The sequence below is a fragment of the Rattus rattus genome, chromosome 15, assembly GCF_011064425.1.
Source record: "Rattus rattus isolate New Zealand chromosome 15, Rrattus_CSIRO_v1, whole genome shotgun sequence".
Lineage (NCBI taxonomy): Eukaryota > Metazoa > Chordata > Mammalia > Rodentia > Muridae > Rattus > Rattus rattus.
In genome coordinates, this window is record NC_046168.1 from 17,163,330 (window position 1) to 17,186,389 (window position 23,060).

Below are 23,060 nucleotides of genomic sequence, written 5' to 3' on the forward strand. Positions count from 1 at the left end.
CCAAGTGGTGTCGTGAACACTAAGCACAGACAGGTAATGCTCTACACTGGGCACAGCCAGGTGAGGTCAAACACTGAGCGGAACCAGGTTGTGCTGTATAATGAATACTGAGGTTCTTCACAGTGAACAAAGCCAAGTAATGTACACCAGAAACAGCCAGGTTGTGATGCAAACTGGACACAGCCAGATGATTCTGTACACTGGGCACGGCCAAGGTGTTACTGTCCAGTGAGTACAACCAGGTGATGCTGTGCTCTGGACAAAGTGAGACTGTGCTGTACACTAAACATAGTCAAGTGACTGTTCTTGAAATTGCAGTATAGTAAGACATTCTTTCCAGGCTGAACACATTCAAGCTATATGCAGCATCTGAATGACAAGCTTTTCATGACCCATCCCTGGCTATCAGCCTGGGAAGACAGAGCAAGCAAAGTTAGGACAGATGTAATGTCATAGCATAGGCCAGAAGATTCAGCTAGCTCCTAGACAGAAATCTGAGATCCTTCTGATGTTCATACAACGGTAGCAGAAAACTGAGAGGAATGCATCAGAACCCACAGTACAGTGGTTCTTTGAATAGACTCCCCTCTTCCAAATGGACTGCCATCCAACTAGTACATGTTTAACTGGGAACTGTTCTGGATTTGTATCTAATTAAGGAAATCCCTTCTGGCATATGGATAACCATGTCTTCTTTAGCATGTATTTAGTCACAGCTATTTCTCTATAACAGAGATGGGATTTCAAAGATTATTCATTTACGTAGAATCCACTGGGTGGCTTTCTGAGCCAGGCTGTTGCTACAAGCAGTGGAAGAACAACCCCTTTCTAGAAACATTTCTTAGTTTCTTATCAGGATGGCCGTGAGCTGTATGGTACAAAATTAAGCCAAAAAGACTAAAGACAAAGGCTTTCATATTTCCCAGTTTTGATGAACACAAATCTATGGTGTCCCGTGCTTATAGAAATCCCATACTCTGCTTCCCCCCCCTTTCCAATCTCCTCACCATGTTTTCCCAACCTTTTCCATAATCCATGCAGACTTTCAGCAGTTAAAATGCCAAGTGGTCCTTTCTTTCATAGTAATCTGTTTCATTGGTAATCCAGAAAGGAGCACAGGCAGAAATCAGAAATGTGGGACTTCAAAGCACACTGGCATTTTTCCAGTCAGCTTTGCAGGTGTTCTACACTATCTGAGGAGTTGGCTTGCCTTGTTCTTCAAGTTTATTCTACAGTCCGTAGGAAACTTGCACAGCAGTAATTTTCAAAATAAACATTGTGTTTCCCTACTATTAACCTCCTGCAAATGTCTTCTGTTAACCACACTGTCCTCTCCACACTGCTTCAATTGAGGGATTTCTTAGGCTTTTCTACCATTCCAAATCTTACCAGCCAGGCATTTTCTCTAGATACATTTTGAAATTCATAGACACTGCTGAAATGGCTCTTGTCACATTGCAGGTACACTGTCACTCTCTTATCTCATCTATTAGAGGCAGAGATTCTAACGTTCAGCTGGGATCTTGCAGCATTCCACACATTGAAAACTGAGCGTCATAAATATCTGATCGAAGCTGAATGAAGGGAATTGAATTTGGGTCACTGAGAAAAGAGAGCAACCAAGTCAAAGAGAAGTAATTATAAAACTTGGGCCATCTGGGGTGGCTAGCTAGGACAAGGAAGAAAGTCTAAAAGGAGCCTGCAGGGGAGCCATTTAAGAGACTGTTATGGTCATCCTGGTGTAAGCAGATAAACGCTCTCAGTCTAGTCAAACTGGGGCAAGAAGGGAACAAGCACATTGGAAAACATTTCTAGCCATGACGCAGTGCAAGCTGGAGATAAGGTGCAGAGTTCCACATGAGAGGCTGAACATGGTGACACTACAGACAAAATTTGCAGGCAATCTCTTTGCTAAAGACTGCTGGTCTTGTTCATATAAAGTCTGACTATTCTTTTGATAACTGTATATTTTCATTAATTTGCTGAAAGTGTTCAGGATTCTCTTAGCAGAAGTCCAAATATCTAATTTGTATTCTTTTTTTTGTTTTTGTTTTTTTTTTTTTTTTTGGTTTTTTTTTTTTTTGTTTTTTTTTATTTCTGTTTTTTTTTTTTTATCTTTATTAACTTGAGTATTTCTTATTTACATTTCGATTGCTATTCCCCTTTCCGGTTTCCGACCAACATCCCCCTAACCCTCCCCTCCCTTCTATATGGGATTCCCCTCCCCATCCTCCCCCCATTACCACCCTCCCCCCAACAATCATGTTCTTGGGGGTTCAGTCTTGGCAGGACCAAGGGCTTCCCCTTCCACTGGTGCCCTTACTAGGCTATTCATTGCTACCTATGAGGTTGGAGCCCACGGTCAGTCCATGTATAGTCTTTGGGTAGTTGCTTAGTCCCTGGAAGCTCTGGTTGCTTGGCATTGCTGTTCATATGGGGTCTCGAGCCCCTTCAAGCTCTTCCAGTCCTTTCTCTGATTCCTTCAACGGGGGTCCCGTTCTCCGTTCAGTGGTTTGCTGCTGGCATTCACCTATGTATTTGCTGTATTCTGGGTGTGTCTCTCAGGATCTAATCTGTATTCTTAAGAACATCTATGCTCTATCTGGCTGCCTCAGAGCTATCAAAGACTGTAGAGAGAAAGCAAAGTCAGCAAATCTTTGGCACCTCAAAAACTGCTCAGTGACCTGTTTGGACTGATTTAAGTGTAGTAGTGTAGCATAGCATGTCTATCATATAGATGATTCCCAACATGCAGTATGTAAGATAAGATGCCAAAGAGTCAGACCCCTACTGTGAATCACCCCTCAGGAACTATCCAAAATTTTCAAGAACAATTTCAGTCAATGGGTATTAGACTCCATTCATTTTGGTGGGACATCATGATACAAGCCAAAGTGGCACAGTGCTCTTCTCTTTGGACAGGTGAGTAGAAAAGAAATAGAGTTCCTCAGAGGTTATGAATATAATATGCTCTTCAGGAACACAAACAAGTACACATATCCTGAATAATGTTCATCAGGTAGGACCCATCTCCTAAAGTTTCTATCATCTCTCAAAATAATGCTAACATCCGGGACCATGCCTTATCATACAAGCCTGTGGAAACATATAATATTCAACCAAAACAAAAGTGAATATTCTTTGCCTTATGTGTATGGGTATGCAAGTGTGGTGTGTTTTGCTTGTACATGAATACATGATGTGTATGCATACATCCTTGCGGGGCTCGAGGAGGATATTTGGTATTCTAGTCTACCCTCTGCCTTATTCTTTTGAGATAAGGTTTCTCACTGAACCCAGTGCAGGGATATACCCATATCTAATCTGTATTCCCAAGAACTTCTAGGCTGTAAGCACCAGAAATTCTTCGTCTCCAATTGGCCTCTGCCTACAGTGCTGGTGTCTAGAGGACAAATACCACATCCAGGTTTTTAGGTCACTTGTGAGATCTGCATTCAGATCCTTGTGCTTGTACAACAATGACTCTTAGCCACTGAGCCATCTCCCAAGCCCCACCAATGACTTTTGAAGTGAATAAATGAATAAATAAAAGAAGAAGTATGTTCAACAAAGGCCCAACTGTTCCACATTCTCTGTAATATTTACAATATCCTTTTTGTTTGCTTTATATTCTGAGATTATACTATAATTACACATTTCTCTCTTCTGTTTTTTTCTCCAAACTCTCTAATATACCCCTGCTTCCTCTCTTTCAAATTGATAGCTTATTTTAGAAATTAATTTTTGTTATATGCATATATTTATATACACAAATATTTCTAAATATATAAATACTCCATGCTCAGTTTGTATTAAGGTTACATGAATGTATATTTTCAGGGCTGACCATTTTTTATGGGCTAGCAAATTGGTTTATTCTTTTTTGGGGAAAGACTATTTATCTACTCTTAGCAGTCCTTAGTTGCCTACGGTTCTTTATGTAAAGGTGAGACTTCCTGAGCTAATTCCAATTCCACCTCAGCACATTCTTGGTTGTCTTCTTTTAGCTCATGTTTACTGTGTCATGTGTTAAGAGTTTATGGGTGTAACTGTTGAAGGATTAGGAGATACAATCTCAAAGCAATCTTGCTCTTCTTTATAATCTTTCTGACCCCTCTACTGCAATGTCCCCTGAGACTCAGATGTAGGATGGCTTGTAGATGTAGAACTGGACATCACAATTCTGCATTCTTTTTTTTCTTTTTTCTTTTTTTCGAAGCTGGTGACCAACTCAGGCCCTTATGCTTGCTAGGCAAGCGCTCTACCACTGAGCTAAATCCCCAACCCCTCTGCATTCTTTTTATTGGTGATGGTTTCCTATAATAGTCTCTGCCACTTACAAAGAGATGCTTCCCTGATAAGGGGTAGAGACTACAATTAACTGTGAGTATAAGGAAATATGTGTGAAAGCTGTTTGTGATTTTGCTGGTTAGGTAAAATGGTTATAATCCTTCTCCAAGATCAATTGCTTTACTAGACCTGGGTTGTTGATTAGTGTCCCTATTGTTGAAAAATCTTAAATAAAATCAGAGAGATATTGATTACCACCAAGGTGTGTGTGGTACAACTGCATCATTAGGGTTACAATGCCTTATTAGTCATTATTGTAGTTTATAGGTGTCACAGCTGGGGAGGACTCTGGATTCCATTCTTCCTTTACAAACTAGCAGGGCACCTATGGTATCATAAAAGATAGTAACCTGGCACATAGTTTCCATGTCAGTTCTAGATCAGAGGTGTAGATCCCTGTTTCTGAAGTGCATAGTACCCTCAACAATAAAGACCTACTTTCCATTTCTGGGGGCAACTAATGGCATTAGCAACAGATTATAGTATTTGTGGAATCTCTTTAAAAACCACCAACAACTCCAATGAGGATTTCTTATGTCTGGTGGCTCTTGAAGGGAGCATTGTCAACCCAGGTGAGAACATTTCACTTAAACTATACATTTATATTTAGAAACATATTTACATATATTATAGCATTCTTAGACAGGACAATTGAGAGAGGAATGACAGGCTGTAAGTGGTCTGATTAGAAAATGGGAAGGAGAGAAACTCTAATTAGGATATGGGGCAGAGATAAATATAGATGGAGAAGAAGAGAGTAAATGACAGGACATATGTTTTAAAAAGTCATACGAATATCTTACCATTGATGACCTACACTATGTTTTAAATAACTTTTCCAAAAAAATACTCTGAAAATAAGTATGACTTCTTCAAATGAGTACCTTGATTTTGTAAAATTGTGCATCATACTATCCTAGGCTCCTCTGTGCTCCATATTATCAAAGATTCTTTTCTTACAACAGCCAACAAACCCTGAGCCCTTTGTTTGGAGCAATAACCAGTCCATCTTCTCTCACAGTATTTATAAAACACTTCATGATTCCAGGCAGGCCTCTTGAAAATATTTATGCAATGAACAACTAATTTTTCAAAATAGTTATGGTTATACATATTGGTCAGGGAATATCCTAAACCCCAAATAAAGTGCCTTATTTCAGTTATATGGTATGACTTTCCAATCACAGCAGCCACCTTCTTACAGAGGTACATCAAGATAAATAGAGCAATATCCATATTTTACAGTCTATAAAATTCAAATCTTGCTTAAAAAAAGAGAGTTTACATGCATTTCATATACCAGCTACCAAGTTTATTTATCAACATATATTTATGCAATATGTGCATTGTAAACTTTGGACATCAGTGTTAGGGTCTGGACAAATATTTATTACCAAGTTTCAAGCAGGAGTGAGCACCTATCAAAATATTTTGTGACAGCAATTGTAGTTCATGGAGAAAGTGCCTCGGAGTACAAGCCCTCCCCTACTTTCAGACAGTGCTGTATCCTCTGGAGCCAAGCCTTCATTTCCTTCTTTTGACTGGGTTTCTGAACTTTACCCAAGATTACATTCTCATTCTTTTAACTTTATACACTGAATATATTGATGTACTTGAAAAGAATATCTAAATTTGAAATTTTCATTTATAATAAGGTATACATGTTTGATAATGTGTGATATTTATGTCTATGAAGGTTGGGTTTATTATAAAAAATCAACCAGAGAGGAATATATAAACAATAATTTAGAATTATTTTAGATAAAGGACTGGAGGGCTGGATCAGTGGGTTAGGGTGACTGCTGTTTCTGAAAAAAAAACTAGGTCTTGGATCCTTTCATTGCTTGCTGTTTTAGCCCAGGACTGGAGGCTGTTTCTTGGTATTCATGAGGAGCAGCTCCGAGCCATCTGTAGCTACAGATCCAGGCACCCACATCTCTCTGATTGACATGAATACAAACACATATTTAAAAATAAATTCATAGAAACAGTACAATAGGTAAAAAAATACTTGGATATTTTAAGATGAAATTATGGAATTATCTTAAAATTATCCAAATGTTCCCCCTTGAAAGTTGGTCCAGTCTTAGGTTAAGCATATTGCGAACCACATCCAGGATTTAAGACTGACAAATACAGAGCTGGATGCTCACAGCCAACCACTGGATTGAGAACAGGTTCCTCAATGGAGGAGTTAGAGAAAGAATTGAAGGAGCTGAAGAGGTTTGCAAACCCATAGGAAAAAAGCAACATCAATCAACCAGACACCCCAGAGGTCCCAGGGACTAAACCACCAACCAAAGAGTACACATGGAGCAACTGATGGCTCCAGCAGCATATGTAGCAGAGGATGACCTTGTTGACCATCAATGGGAAGAGAGACCCTTGGTCCTGTGAAGACTCAATGCCCCAGTGTAGGGGAATGCCAGGGTGGGGAGGAAAGAGGGAGTGGGAAGGTGGAGGAGCACCCTCATAAAGTAGGGAAGGGGGATGAGATACGGGGTTTTCAGAGGTGAAACCAGGAAAGGGGATAACATTTCAAATGGAAATAAAGAAAGGAACCAATAAAAGGGGAAAAAAGACTGAGAGTGACTACATGGCATCAAATGAAGAGAAAATGACACTTACATACCATATCCAGAGGTGCAGAAGAAAACCCAATTCAAGATTTCAGGAAAGGAAGTCAAATCTAAGTACAAAAATATGTGGGTATCTGGTGCTTGGGGCTTTCCATGGAGATTTCTGGCCCAGCTAGTTGCTTGGGTTCAGGTGATGGGGAGAGAACTCAGGCAGGGAGTGGGGGACTCCTTCTGCCACCTCCTGCTGCTGGTCTTTCTCTTTTCTGTGCCTGCCACTGCTGCTTTCCGTTGCTCCACTGCGCTGAGGCAGCAGGAGACTGAGTAGCCAGCAAGGGAGCTTCTGGCAGCGATTTTGGGAGAACAGATCACTTCCGCAAGCGGTGGTATTACAGCCCTTATGAAAGAAGCTCTCAGACAACGGAATAATTCCTGTACACTTTTAATCCTCAACACGATTCTTAAATACAGATTTTGGATGGCTCAGTGCCTGACAGAGCAGGTACTTCCTATTGGTTTGGCCTGAAAGCTTGAGAAGACCTCATCTATATATATTCAGGGGCATGGTCCTTTTTCTATGACCGATCTGTCTTGAGCCTATGTGACCTATGGTCATGTTCTCACTTGTGGAAGAGTGGTTTGGAGCGTTGTCCTCTGTGACTGGTCTGTCTTGAGCCTTTGTGACTTGTGGTCACATCCTCACCTGTGGAGGAGGGGCTTGGGGGCATTGCCTTATGGGACTGGTCTGTCTCAAACCCCTCTACAGGAGTATGTGGGGGGCTGCAGAGAGTGAGGCCTTGATCTCCTGGGAGACTGGGAATGTCCCGGCTGTACGTTTTAGGATCTCTAGGGATTTGACCTATCTCAATCAAGAATCAGGGTATCTTTCACAGCCCTTCGCCCTACAACAATATGTATGGTGATTTTGGCTATCATATGAGAGGAAGAAAGTTAGCAATTGTGAGGAATGAACAAGTTCTAGATGCATGAAGTATGCAACACCAGTGTTCTTCTTAGTCTCCTTGGGGCCTTGTCATGGAAAAATAGTGTTGTTAAGGCAAAACAAAGCAAACCAACAACCACATAAAAACAATGGTCTTCTCTATGAGCTCATTTTTAGAATATAGAGCTTAGGGTCCTTACATTGGCCCATCCACCTAGGCACACAGTGAAGAATATAAGACATTATTGTCTCCTGGTCACTAGCTACTCACCTCTTGCTCTAGCCCTTGAAGCCATAAGAACAACATTAGTATGGAAATATTTTTTCATTCTCTCATAGAATACTAGATACACACAGGTCCTAGGGATGATCACAAGCAGACAATGTCAGCAGCCTCCTTAGGATGCATGGAACTAAGACTCCAGGTAAGAAGCTGATGTTGGACACATGAAACTCTCTGAGATACCAATACACCTGTTTGAATTTTATTTTGTTTTAGTTTTTGTTGCTATTCCGTTGTTTTACATAGAAGACATTTTGTCAAAATAAATCAGAGCAAAATACTAAACTAATGAAATCACAACAATGAATATAGATTAACACCAGTCATTTGATAACAGACAAAGGTTATCCAGAATACAGCAGCCATGAGTATTGTATACTTTGTATCACATGAGACTAGGATTCTACTCCTAGGCTCTTCAGCTATTTTCTAGAAGCTGTCAAGGAATGCAATTACTGTAATGAACAGACAGTTTAATAAAACAGCCCAACCTGGAGGGTTTGGGGATGTCAGATCAGTGAACAGAAAGAGAAAGTAGGTACACTGAGTCCCAGCATGAATAATGATTAGCAATATTCATTAATATGATCAGGAGTTATTAGAAATTCTCTCTCTTTACCCCCACAGCAAGAGGTGAAGTTGTGAGGAGTATGGAGTAATCTCATGAATGTATCATAGATTTAGTTCATAATACTGACTTTACTCTGGGAATTCCCAGGCTGACACAAAGCTGAGGACTTCTTGACACCAGTGGAGAAGGTAGCAAGTAGTAGCAGGACTGCCTGCTGAGGCTGTCATGTTCCGGTTCTTTGGGAGTACAGTTGGACCCAAACAGAAAGACCTTAAATTTAATGAATTCTTTATTACTATAAACAAAGTACATTTTATTATATACACTGAGATTTATATCATTTAATCATCCTGATCATCAATGAAGTGTGGCATATTAATATTATTTTAAATTGGAAAGTTGAGGTTTCAATAACTATTTTTCTTGATCTCTCTCTCTCTCTCTCTCCTTCTCTCTCTCTCTCACTCTCACACACACACACACACTATTTATATATATATATGTATATATATACACACACACATACATACATACACATACACACACAATCCAAAACAAACAAACAAACAAAAATACCCACAACTACACACACCCATATACACAGAGAAAGACAGACTGAAAGACAGATAAATGAATGGACAGGCCTAAGTGAGGAAGAAAAGAAAGAAAGAAAGAGAGAGAGGGAGGAGGGAAGGAGGGAGGGAGGGAGAAAGGAAGGGAGGGAGAGAGAGAGAGAGAGAGAGAGAGAGAGAGAGAGAGAGAGAGAGAGAGAGAGAGAGAGAAGGAAGGGAGTGGAAACCTGGTTTTCGATTGGAATAAGATGGGAAGGCATATTTGTACAACACACACACACACACACACACACACACACACACACACACACACCCCAAACAAAGAAACCGCACAAGGATACAAAACCCATATAAGCAGGGAACGACAGACAAATAGACAGAAATACAGATGAGTGGATAGATGGACAAATATAAGGAATGAAGAAAGAAAGGGGGAAGAAGAGAGTAAGGGAGAGGGCTAGTTAGGGAAGGAAGAGGATAGAAGGAAGGGAGGAAGTAAGAAAGGGAGAGAAGGAAGGGATGAATGAAGGAAGGAGGAAGGAAGGAAGGAAGGAAGGAAGGAAGGAAGGAAGGAAGGAAGGAAGGAAGGAAGGAAGGCAGGCAGGAAGGAAGGACAGATGCAAGGAAGGAAAGAGTCACAAGCCATATTAAAATGCACAGAGACCAACTACAGTAGTGATTCCAGAGGCATATATTGTACCTAGACCTAATTCTCTCAGCACAAAAATGAGGATAGCTGTGGTCTCTGAAATTTTGTTGGAGTGTGTGCTGTGGGGTTTTATTTTTTCGAATACTGAAAGAAAAATAATATCATTAGAATTTTACTTAACAGAGTGCTACACATGGGAAATACCTTAATGAATCTTTTTTTCTCTTAGCATTTTTTTACTTTGAAAGAGATATATGAAGGCAGACATGTGTAATCTTAATGAATAAATGATTAATGGAAAGCTAGATCCTTTAACAGGTAGCTTCAGGAAGGACTCTGACTCAGAGGAACTCTACTGCATCATGCTGTCATTGGATTTTCAACCTTAGTTTTAGCTGTAGTGACCCTAAGAAAAGAAATGTCTAACGACAAGATTCCATAAATACAAGTTCGGTGAAGCTGCTTTGTGCATAGTAAAGTTGTTCAGTCCAGTTATTATGGTGTCCAGTTCTAACATGTATTGAGCTCTCCTTAATTTTATATCAAAATGAAAATATACCGTAAGGCTTTCTGCTTTTTCAACATTATCAGCTCTACTTATTATAAACAAGCATAAGAAAAAGTTATGGAAATTAGTTCAAAAACTTAACTTTTGGCAGTATAGAAAAAAGCAGGACGTGCAGAAGATCCCATTAATTTTAGCACTCTGAATGCCAAGGCAGGTGCATGGTGCACATCTGATGCTTCCTGGGCTACTTAAAGACTGAGATCCTCCCTCGCTCCCACCCCGAAATAAAACCTTAAACTAAGAGTTGTAGTTGGCTGTGAAAGTCAAAAGGCTAGAAGAGGAGGCTAGGGCAAAGTAAGAAGGGACATGAAGGACATCCAAGTCTCATGCCTGAACCAGAGCCTTCACACCAAATCCAGGCTAACGATCTGGTCTGCTGTATCTTCCCTTCCCAGCCACTATATAAGTATTGATATCTATGTCTTTCATTCTAAAGTTAAGGACAGCAACGATGAAAGGAAATGCATATTTCTTTTCTGCTGCTGTGATAAATATCCCGACAGTAGCAACTTAAAGAATGGCTTATTCTGGCTCCCAATTTGAGGGCCTCCGTCATGCAGGGAGGGCCTGGTGGCTGATGACTGAGGTAGATGGCCACATTCATCTCCATCAGAAGGCTAAAAGTGGTGAGCGCTCGCACTCAGCTAAGTTGCCCCTTCTATTCAATCTAAGACCCTGGACCATGAAATGGCAGTTAATGTGGGCCTAATCATGTTAATTAAGCTAACTTAAATAATCTCTCAGGCGTACTCAGTGCTTTGGCGGCTAGGTGATTTTATATATTCTTTAAAGCTGACAAAATTAAGCATCGGGAATGATCTGGGGGAAAGTTGATTACTCTTTGTAGAACATCAGATTCTGTATGTGGGAGATATTTGTAAAGTATGATGAAGATTCAGCTGTTGGTGGCAATCACTGAAGAGTGAGGACTATGAAGAAGCCCCGATGGTGGCATAGTTAAGTGGTACAAGATCTTAGCCTTGGTGCCATAAGCAGCAGCTCTCTCAAATGTAAATGTGTAGTCTAAGTCCAAACACTGAGTTACCTCTCTGTCAGACTATGGGGTCTATAGAGAATCCAAGACTGACTAATAGAGAATGAAGCTAGTATCTACATGTGTGTGATATCCTGCTCCTCTGTGCCTGGAGAGAGAGAGAGAGAGAGAGAGAGAGAGAGAGAGAGAGAGAGAGAGAGAGAGAGAGAGAGAGAGAGAACACACGTATGTAAAGAATCTTAGCACCTAAGCAATAAACTTAAAGTAATATAAATGATGGTTAGAGATTTCCCTCACCAGAGAGTACTTTCCCCAGTAAGGATTAATATAAGAGTTAATATAACAAGCCTGGGTGAGTAAGTTGTAATTCATTCTATATGTTGGCATCGAATTAAATCTGGACCAAAACGACAGTCTATGTCCCAAGGGAAAAAGGAGTGGTGGCCCAGTTCAAAAATTGGCTCTGTTTAATCCAGAGGTCATGCCATCCTTTCCACAAAGTAACCTGGACACCAGCATCTTCCTTGATAGAGTGTGCAATGTTTTGAATTTATATGTTTTAATTCCCTCAAAAGGAAAACCAGTCTTGATGCATATATTTTGTGGGAGATTCTGATCTGCTTCCTGATGACAAGGCATAGTGAGATGACTCATACAGAAGACTGTGAGGTCACACTGTGTGCTAACCTTTTATCCATTTCCCTTTCCTACAGGTATGGACATCTAGGAGAAGGTGCCCTTCATACCAGGTTAATCTCAGTTCTTGCTTATCTTCCAATGAGCACACAAGATTCACAAATCTCAGGTTTTAAAGCCTTGTCCAAATTCTGTTACTTTAACTGCAAACTCTTCTCTTTGCCAAATGAGGATTTTAAGCATAACAATACAGAGATGAATATGCTGAGTGGAATTTTAAAAAAACAAGCAGTAGGCAAGCTCCTTTGTTGTTCAGAAATAAACTCTAAATTAAATTGCACCCTCCCTCTGTGACCACTTCACTCTTCTTGCACTCAGGTCAGTAGGTCACACTTGAAATAGTGGCACATAAAATCAGAGATGCTATCAAAAACTTGATTATTCAGAAGACTCAGCCCTATGGTACCACGGGGTAGTAAATGTAGCTAGCTTGCTACATGGCATTTAGATATATGTTCATAGTCAACATTCACCAAAGCCTCTGGAAGCAGCATAGAGGCCAGTATATATGACTTTGAAAATGAACAATACTATTTAGTTAATTGTTATTTTATAAGTCACAACAATATATAAAAAATGTGAAGAAAATAGAATAACTGTTCTTATAAAGACAATGTGTGGAATTAAATAAAGCTAGTTCATCATAAGATTGTCTTGGCTTTGAGGAAGCTCTCTAATCATGAGTAAGGAAAAAGTAAGGATCTGAATACTTTATTCCTTACCTGTTGCATGCAATTATGAGCATATGTTTCACCATGTCACTGAAGATGGGAATTGGAGGTGCTGAGAAGATGCTCAGATGTAATGTGATTGTTATACAAGCAGGAAAACTTAAGTTTGGATACATAAAAGTTAGGTATGGTGGCAGTATGGACCTCTTATCCCAGTGCCAGAGATGTAAATATGCTAAATTACCTGGGGCATACTGGATAGCCAGTATAACAAACTGGTGTGCTTCAAGTTCAGAGTACTAGTCTGTGTCTAAGATGAAGTGATTATGGAAGATATCTGACCTTGACTCTGGCCTCCATAAAGTGTTGAACATATTTACACACATACATACACATAAATATGCTTAAACATACAAACATGTACACACACACAGAAAGAGATAGATAGAGAGAGAGTGAGAGAGATAGAGAGAGATGGAGATGGAGAGGGAGGAGAGGGAGGAGAGGGAGAGGGGGAGAGGGGGAAAGGAGGAGAGGGAGAGAGGGAGGAGAGAGGGAGAGAAGGAGCATATAGACATAAGATGAAGGAAATCACTTAGAAGCTAAGGAGAATGCTCCCCTCTCTCTATGTTGCATGATTCTCTCTCCTTTTGTGATATTCCCTTTGCCTTTCAGTGGTCATTGCCTCTATACCTGCCTGGTGAAGTTCCAGGAAGCTCACCTTCTGACTCATTCTTTCTCACACTCTACTAGCTGGTCAGTCATCTAGCTCAAAGGAAAGGAAAATCCAGGAACCAACATCCTCATTCCTGGTCTTCAGAAAGATTTAAATACAAAGCAAGAAACTCAAGATCAGTGGGTCCAGTAGGCATTTTATTTTTTGGGTGTTAGAAACTTTCTTAATTTATAATTCTCTAGTTTACTCATCTTAGAGGTTGGGTTTGGAAAAATGAAAATAGTTCAACAACAAACTTGAGAAAAATCTCTGTTTAAATTTCAGCAACACCTTCACTATGTAGAATACTGTGTAGGATACAATAGACAGTGGATAGTTAAAGAATTTTGCATATCATGAAGATACTTGCCTTAAGAGACATGATAAAAGTGTGGCCATGGAACTAATTCCAAAGACTGTAAGACTAGATCTGCCCCTACCTAGATATTCTGTAGTCTTCATGATCTCCCTTCTTTTGCTGCTTTATATTACAACAGAATATACATGCACTTGCTGGATAGTGATGCTGGAATTGATCTACCTTTGTACAGTGTTGATAGCAACCACCTGGTCACTGCAAATGAGTGTGGAAGCTATGCTAGAACCACTAGTGAAAGGTTCAATTTGATTATTTTGGTCTCAGGCTGAAGCTCAAGAAGGTGGAATTTTTTTGACACCTGTAAGACTGCACTTGTGTTATTAACCTCCGTGTGTCCTAGTATCCCCATCTGTGAAAAGTGAGTGATGATAGAGCACCGCTTCAATAGTACAGTTGCAAACATTAAACGAGATATTTGCTCTACTTTGATTAAAACAGAATCTGGAAGAGTATATGGGAAGTGGTGACTGCTAACTATTCATGAACAGAAAGAGGTTCTATCATCAAATTACTATTGTTATATGATTACGTTATATTGTATTATATTTTACTATTATTGCATATCATGTATCACATATCACATAAATCCTATCTCACATCACATATCAAATCATATATCTTAAACCATGTATCACATATCATGTTTCATGAATAACATATTATATATTATATAGCAGATAACATATATCATACATTATAAATCATATATCATATATCATCATGTATCAACCATATATCATAACCATACATCAATCATATATCATATACATCAATTTAAAATCATATACCATATATCAAATCATGTATCATATACCATATATCACACTTCAAATATCATATCATGGATTATAAATCATATATCTTTATCATATTATATCATAATTATATTATGTATGATGTTACATATATTATTTTAAACAATCATCTTGATTATTAATAATCATATGTATTATTATTGGTATTATGTTTATTTTGTGTTTCCTTTCTAGACAGGATTTTATGTGTGTGAGTGCGTGTGTGTGTGTGTGTGTGTGTGTGTGTGTGTGTGTGTGTGTGTGTGTGTGTGCTGCTGTCCTTGAAATTACAGATAAGCCTGCCTCTGCCTCCTAAATGCTGTGATTAAAGGCACATGCCTCCACCACCTTACCTAATTATTTAAGTATACCTATAGCAACACCAGGTTTTGGTCTTCCCATGTTTACAACTTGCATAACCACCCAACTTCACTGATTACAAGCCTTGCTTCCTAAGTTCCTTTTCACTTATGGCATATTTCATTATATAGGGATCATCTTTCCTAGGATGAAAGCCAGGATATGTTCATTGTTTTTGCTGCACTTTTTGATATAACTTCTTTTAACAAAGTGGATACACATTATTTTCTTTAAATTCTCCCTTAGATGCTGCCAATCATCTACTGTTCAGAAGGAATAGTCCTTTGTTGGGAGTACAGTAGCTTTATGGAGCTATCTAGGAAGACAGGCTATTTCAACTCAGAACTTGGCTTGGAATTGCTTACAATGTTAGTTCCATCACAGTCACCTTTACTTCTTCATGGTTTTGCTATTGTTGTTGTTGTGTCTACATAAAGCTCAAACTGGAATTTCTAAAACTGAATCAGGCCCAGGATAAAAACTAGTAACCTGTAGCAAGATTTAATTCTCATCTACCCAGCCTCCAAAAGGGAAATACTTTCAGAAAGTAGATGCCTAGAAATGTTTCAGTAAATACTTTAATATCCATTTCAATGTAGGCCTAATAGTTTTACACATTCCCTCATTTGATATGATGTACATAAGGCAGAATGTTCTAATACACTAATTCTAGCACAATGTATTTCCCCTAAATCTACCGTTACTATGATCAGATATTTTTCTTTTTTGCCATCGATCTTAACTTTCTGAGTCCAACAACAGAGATAGCTGGATCAATCTGAATGCCTTGAGAACACAGCACAACACAATATACCAAGCAGATTCTCACAGTGAGATGTGCTCATGGCAAGGTCTAGGAAAATGATTCTCTGGGTGGAAGAGCTAATGTTTGTCTTGTGCCAGGTCTTTCCAAAGTGCACCACACCCAGCTATAGCAGGCCCCGCTGTCCTTACAGTCAAATCTTCATGTGGGACTCAAAGCTCAGCAACTGAGAGTAACTGAAATAGAAGTCGGTCCTTAATAGAAATTCTAGAATACGTAGAAGCACTTAGTCCGACTCAGAGCAATAGTTCCTAAAACTCTCTTGTACCCTGTCAATACAAACAAGATTATTGGATTATTGTTGATGGATATAAGCAGTAATTAGAAAACAGATATGGAGAAGGCCTATGAAATCAGAATGGAAATTATTTCAGCAAGGAGGGACACTGAGGAAAGAAGCAACGTTCTCCAGTTACCATGCTCTCCGTCTCCTCTCTTCTGTTAGCTGCCATCCTCTCTTCATCTTCCCTCTCCCATTACTCTCCTTCCTGTCACTCTATCTCTTCTCTCTCTTGCCCTGCTCCACTTGCCTCCTTCTGTCACCTTCCTACCTTTCTTTCCTCATATTCCTCTCCTGGCTTCCCTCTTGTTCTATCTCTCTTTCTTTTACATTGTTCTGCTCCCCCATCTCTCTGGGTGTGGGTCTTCTCCATTCTCTGTGTGTCACACGCAGGCATGAAGAGTACACAGGGAATGTTCTGTCTCTTGATCAATAGATTTACTGCACAGAGTTACATATTCTTCCTAGTCTTTTTCATTTTAATTTTATTGTCATATTTATTTTATTTTGTTCACATGTCAGTCTGTGTATCGCCTGTGTGCCTACCATCCACTGAAATCAGAATAGGGCATCAGATTTCTCGAAACTGGAGTTATGGACATTTGTGGACAACCATGTATGTGGAACGAATCAAACTAGGCTCATCTGCCATAATAAGTGCTCATAACCATCGATTAATCACTATAGCCTTTGTTTTTTATTATATGTATATACATACATACATATATACAAATATATATGTAATCACACATTTTATATTTCTTTATATTTATAATTTGTATATGTATATATTTATTATAATTTATAATAAAAGAAATTATTTACAATTACACATTTTATGTTTACAAAAATTTATTTTATAAACATAATTTCATGCTCAACAGAGCTTGAAGAGAAGTAGTGCATCTATTCATTCATTCATTCATTTATTTATCTATTTATTTATTTACTCAAGAAATTATTGTGTCCATGTACAATAATCACACTTTCCTAGCTGCTTGAAAAACTGGGGCAAAAGGATCATTAGTTAAAATCTAGCTTAAACTATATAGGGAGAGACTCTACCTAGAAACCAACGATAAATATAAGAATCTAACAATAACATCAAATCAACAATAACAGCAAGCAAAAATATTTTGGATACTAATCAGAAGGAAATTCAGTGATAAACACAATGCCATGAATCCTGCCCCTAGGGAGTTGATGTATATCATGAAGAAGAGGCATGTTAAACAATATACTGTGGAATGCATTGAGAAATAGGGTAGGCAGGCTGGAGAGAGGCCCAGATCTGCATAAAAGCTATGCAAGTCCTTCCTACAAAGTTGATAGCAGAGGAAAAAAATGAGAAATCGGACTGGAAACAGGAACAGGTTCTGAGGAGGTACCCACTGTCCACAATTACTTTTAGTACCCTCATTCTATGAAAAGACTGCTTGTTTGCACTTTTTCTTTCTTTCCTTTATGATTTTTTTTTCTCTCAAGAAATCCCGTGCCTCTTGAAATGTGAAATAGGTGAAAGAAAATACAGTTCGGGACCATTAATTGTGCTTTCTTATTGAGTATATAAATTTGATGTCAAACGGGCCTGGTGGAATGGTATATATTTATTTCAAAAATATCATTTCTTTGAGGCATTGCTGCATCATCCTATTGATTTAGGGATTGGGGTGATTGTGGCTGATGCTTTTATGAAAGGCAGGCTATTAACAAACTAAATTGAAAAACTAGTGAATCTGACTTTCAGGGCCCAATCCAGCAGGCTGCCTGTGTAAGGCTTAAATGGGGAAAAAAACTGTAAAAAGACTTATTTTAATGCATCAGACTCTTCATGGCAATCCATAAACCTTATTGGCTATGGAGAAAAAAAAAGTCTACAAGATAGAATTTTCATGCTTGGGCAGTAATCTCCCCCTTGTTTCTTCTCCATCCATTGCAACATTCATCTTGTGAGTTCAGAAGCTGACTCTCTTTGACCTTGTTGGACATTAGGATTAAAATCCTGTGTAAGACAAAGTAGCTTGGAGAGACTCAAAGGAGCTCAAAGGAGACAAAGTATCTTTGAAGGATTCAGAATTGAAGCTCTTGGTGTGAAGGTAAAAGATTAAACATACTATGGAGACTAGATATTCTTAGATTTTTAACAAGTTCACACTTGTGTTTTACAGGGAATAAAGAAAAATCAACAAGGTACAGATAAGAAAAGACAAGTTGACCCTTGGCCTCTTTTGCAGTGCCCAATGAGGTCCCAGAGCTGTTTTCCATCTGCCTAGTTAACTTCTTTTAATCCTGACTCCCTACAACCCATGCCCCATGGAAGATGGTCCAGGAGAACACTTGAGACAAATCTTTAGTCCAGCAAAATGGCTCAATGCAGTGAACCTACAAGAAATGTATCTGGCTTGATACATTTGGATACATTTTGTCAGAAATGAAGGAATTCTGACATTCTTTCTCCCTCCTGCTGTGCTGATAGAGCTTATCTTGTGGCTGTGTTTCTCCATTAGTAAGTGGCCTTGGCACCTTTTACAGTACTGATATAGCTGAAAGGCAGGTGCTTGCATGCAAGGCAGTCTGACAGTGGACACTGCGACTGTGGGAAAAAAATTCTACAGCGTAATGTTCTTTTGATAACATAGTAAAACCTAAGTTACTGCATTATGTTTTAAATGCAGAGGTACCCTAATATTTGTGTTCATGTGGATCCTGTTACCTAGTAAACACGCTGAAGCTAGAGAACAGTATTCAGAATCCTAGTTTCCATTCTTTGACTTCTACAGAATAGCTTCAGTGATAGAGAGCAGACCTGCCCAGCTGTGGCCTTCAGTGACTAAGAGCTTGGAGCATGTCATAGGTAAAGAAATGAATCAAGGCTTAAGGGCTGGCCGAGTTTTCTGGTTGAGTTTACATAATGTTTTGTTTAGGTCCCAGTTTGGGTCTTGTTATAGCTTAAAAGACAAGCTGTAGTTCCAGGAAACCAGCTAAGCCAAAATTATCCTTTCGAATGAGCTTCACTACAAGAGACGGCTTTCCATTCATGGGTTTGTGATTGGCTCTCTAAGCAGGTAGGAATTGGGAAAGACTCCAAGACAATCATGCCATATGCAGCATGATAGGGCCTTGAGTGGAAGAAAGAAACTTCCCATTAAATACCCAGAACGAAGTTATTTTTGATCTTTACAAGATTTTAGAGACATTGGTCAGCCTTGGTCCATAAGCTGGACTCGCTTGCTTGCTAAGGGACCAAAAGGCTGTAAGTAGGATCCTTAAGTACCTTTAACAGAAGGGAGGGGCCACAGGACTACCCAGAACAGCACGCTTTCTGACCAGCTTTCTATCCCACAAATGCCACAGCACAAGGGTGTGTCTTGAGTTCTTCAATGGCATGAGAAGCAGCTCAAGAGCTTGAAGTAAAAATCGCAGTACAATTTCCTGTTGGCACTACCTGTGGCTCAGCCTCATTCAATAGACCTCTCTCTTCCGCTCTTCCATCTCTTTCTCAATGCCCTTCCTTCCCTTTGTTTGCTTCCTTACTTCCCTGCTCTTTCCCTTTCTCCCTGCAGCCCCGCCCCCTGCCTTTCCTCTATTTACACTTTACCAAGTGACTGCTGGAAACCGGCCTCTGGGAAAACTGTTTCGGAGGCCGCTTGGATACTTCTCCCTTCTGTGAGGAAAGTGCCATTTCGAAGACTGGCATGGAGACTGCAGAGCCCTCCTCTGGAAACTCACTCTCAGCTGCCTCCTCCCTGTTTCCAACTCCCTGGAACTTGGTTGAGCTTGGCCTTCCCTGCTGTGTGCAACACGGGTCCCCTCTGTACTTCTCCTGCTCTGTGATAAGAAAGACATGTTAGCCCGTTACCCTGGTTTTTAGCTATACTTCCTTAAAAAAAAAAAAGCCTTTCTAAATTCCACATTTTCCCTCGTGGAATTTTTATCCCATTGCTTCTCCCTCCCTCCTCCTGTCTGTTCCTTTTCCTATCTTCCTGGTAAGACTCCCACTCCTTTCCCTTTGCCGGAATTTAAAAGGACTGCTCCAACTAGACAAAAAGAAATCCAGTTTCTATGCACAGACAGCCTTCAGACTGATGGTCCCATTACATTAGCATACAATAAAAGCCAGCAGGGGGTGAGTTGGCATGCTGTTATCTTGGGTCTCTGTGCCCCAGGGAGGCTGAGAAGGTTCCCAGTGCACAGCTCTTCTCTCTGGTAATGAGGCAATTGTACACTCTGGTGACAGTTCCTTGGCCTCGATGGGAGCTGCAGCTTTTGTGGCAGAGCAATGAGTAAAGGTAGGTGTCATGTGATCTCAGAGTTTCTGCTTTCCTTAGCTTCTTTTTCACTCTCCAGTTGGCCTAGGGGCTTCATGAAATCCCTCAGCTTTTGCCCTGTGTCGTAAGTTAGAGAGTGTTCTGGTGGGAGGCATTGTTTCTCAACCTGTCCTATTACAATGTGGAAGCAGTAACTGAGACATACAAGGCCCCACCTGTTGTTGCATCCTGCATGACAAAGACGGTACGGATATTTTCCTCCTCTTCCTGTGAGACAACACAGTGCCATCCCATCACAGCTTATATAAGCCAGGACTCTAACACCAGGATTTGAGGGTCACCCGTATTATCTCTGCTTCCCGAATGGAATCGACAGGGCCTGTAGCTGGATTCTGCCATCATCTCTACAATGAATATGTTTAATCATTCACCATAACCCTCTGTGTTACCACGGCCTGTAGGAGGCAAGAGTTTTGTTTAAATCTGTGAGAAAATGATAAAGGAGATCTAAGGCCTAGCACACACAATCACACATACGCTCATATGCATACACACACACATACATGCACATACATGCATTCACATGAACACACAAACACACACAGGGAGACAACTCATTCCCCTGAGCCAATTAGTTCTTGCTGAATATTCACTGTTAAAGTCTAGGGAAGAGAGAGTAGGAGTGGGGGTGCTCTGCCCCTTTAAGATGCAGATGCCCTCACTTTCTCTTAGGAGGGAATGAGAAGGAGTAAGTAGCTTAGGGGTTTACAGAAACAGGAGGCTCTAACCTCCCCATAGTGAGGACAGCTGATAAGCAGGTACCCCTGGGACACAGCAGCTCAGCTGTCCTCTGCTCCACATTTAGCACTCCTCTCTCCCTTCTCTCCTGTCCACTCTCCTGTAAATCCCTCCTCCCCAGATAGAAGCAGACACCCTCAGATACAGGCAGAGTCCTTCAGTCTCTTGCTTCCCAAAAGCTTCTGGAAGCTAGATTACAAAATACTGTCTAATGTGCTGTTAAAGCTCCCCACTGGGTCAACTCTTAATGAGTAGAAAGACTGTTTAAATAGGAGCTGCAAGGTTGTGCTTGGACAGATGTGGACCAGGTCTCTGGGGGGTGTTGAAGGAAAGGTGGGGAGCTCCTATTCTCATATAATCTCAAAAAAAAAGATAATGTTGTGTTTTCCCAGCTGGTTTGTTCTCTTAAAGGGATCAAATAAAAATCTCCAAACCCCTGTGAGCCTCAGGATTCCTTGGCCTGGGGATGGTGATTTCTTATGGTCACAAATTATTCCTCAATATAATTTAAAAATCATTTTCCTGTGACTCTTTCCTTACCAACATTGCTTCAGGTTTCTCCGGGTCTTCTCATATCCAGGAAAATGACCCTGGTTTCTTTTCTTATCCAGGTTCTCATCCCCACAGAAGCAGTCTACAGCATTGCTAGATCAGTGTTCTCTGGATCTTGCTAGAGATTTCTGCCATCTTTAAAAACTGTTTGACAGCCTCTATATCCATGAATACAAACCACATGCAGATGCCCTCACTTTCTCATAGGAGGGAATGAGAAGGACTAAGTAGCTTAGTAAGTGTTCTTAATCACTCAAGAACAAGTCCTGCACAAGTACCACTTCCACCTCAATCCTCTTGATTCTTCCCTAGGTGCTTCATAAAATATATCTGGTAGGGTTTCCAGACTGTGCATTTGGCATATGATAACATTTTTTTAATTGCAGCACTTCATATTTAGAAAAGGAACCTATGACACAAGTAACAAAAACCAGATGGTACTGGACAGACACGTTTCACGATCACTTTACCTAATCATTTATTGTGATTCTGAGTATAATTCATCAGCTTTAAGATGAAGATGGGAATCCACTCATTGTCCCAATATACATATATATTCATATTCTAGGGTAAATGCATGTCTTGGTACACTGCAGTTGCCCATCTCAGTAAGAGCTTGAAGCACAGCTTTGATTATTATTCATCTCCATGTTCTACCTAACTTAGACAACACACCCATAAAAAGCTAAGCTTATACTTCACTCACCCATGGGAGCGTTTCTGACCGATAATGACTTTGATTTTTTTTTTTTTTTTTTATTTTTTTTTTTTTTTTTTTTTCCGGAGCTGGGGACCGAACCCAGGGCCTTGCACTTCTAGGCAAGCGCCTACCACTGAGCCAAATCTGACTTTGATTTTTAAATTTTTTTAATTATTTCATTATATTTTTAGATAAGTATGTGTGCACACACACACACACATATATATATACACACACACACACACACACACACACACACACACACATATATATATATATATATATATATATATATATATATATATAAAACACTTATGTTCCTGGTAGTCTTAGAGGCCAGATGAGAACATAGGAACCCTTGAAGCTAGAGTAGGAAATGATTCTAAGCTACTAAGTGCATTCAAGCAATCTAACCCAAATTCCCTGGATTTGTAACCAGTGATCTTCACTTACTAAATCATTTCTCCAACCGCTTTTGAAATACTCTCATTCTATTAAAATATTTCACAGCTAGTTAC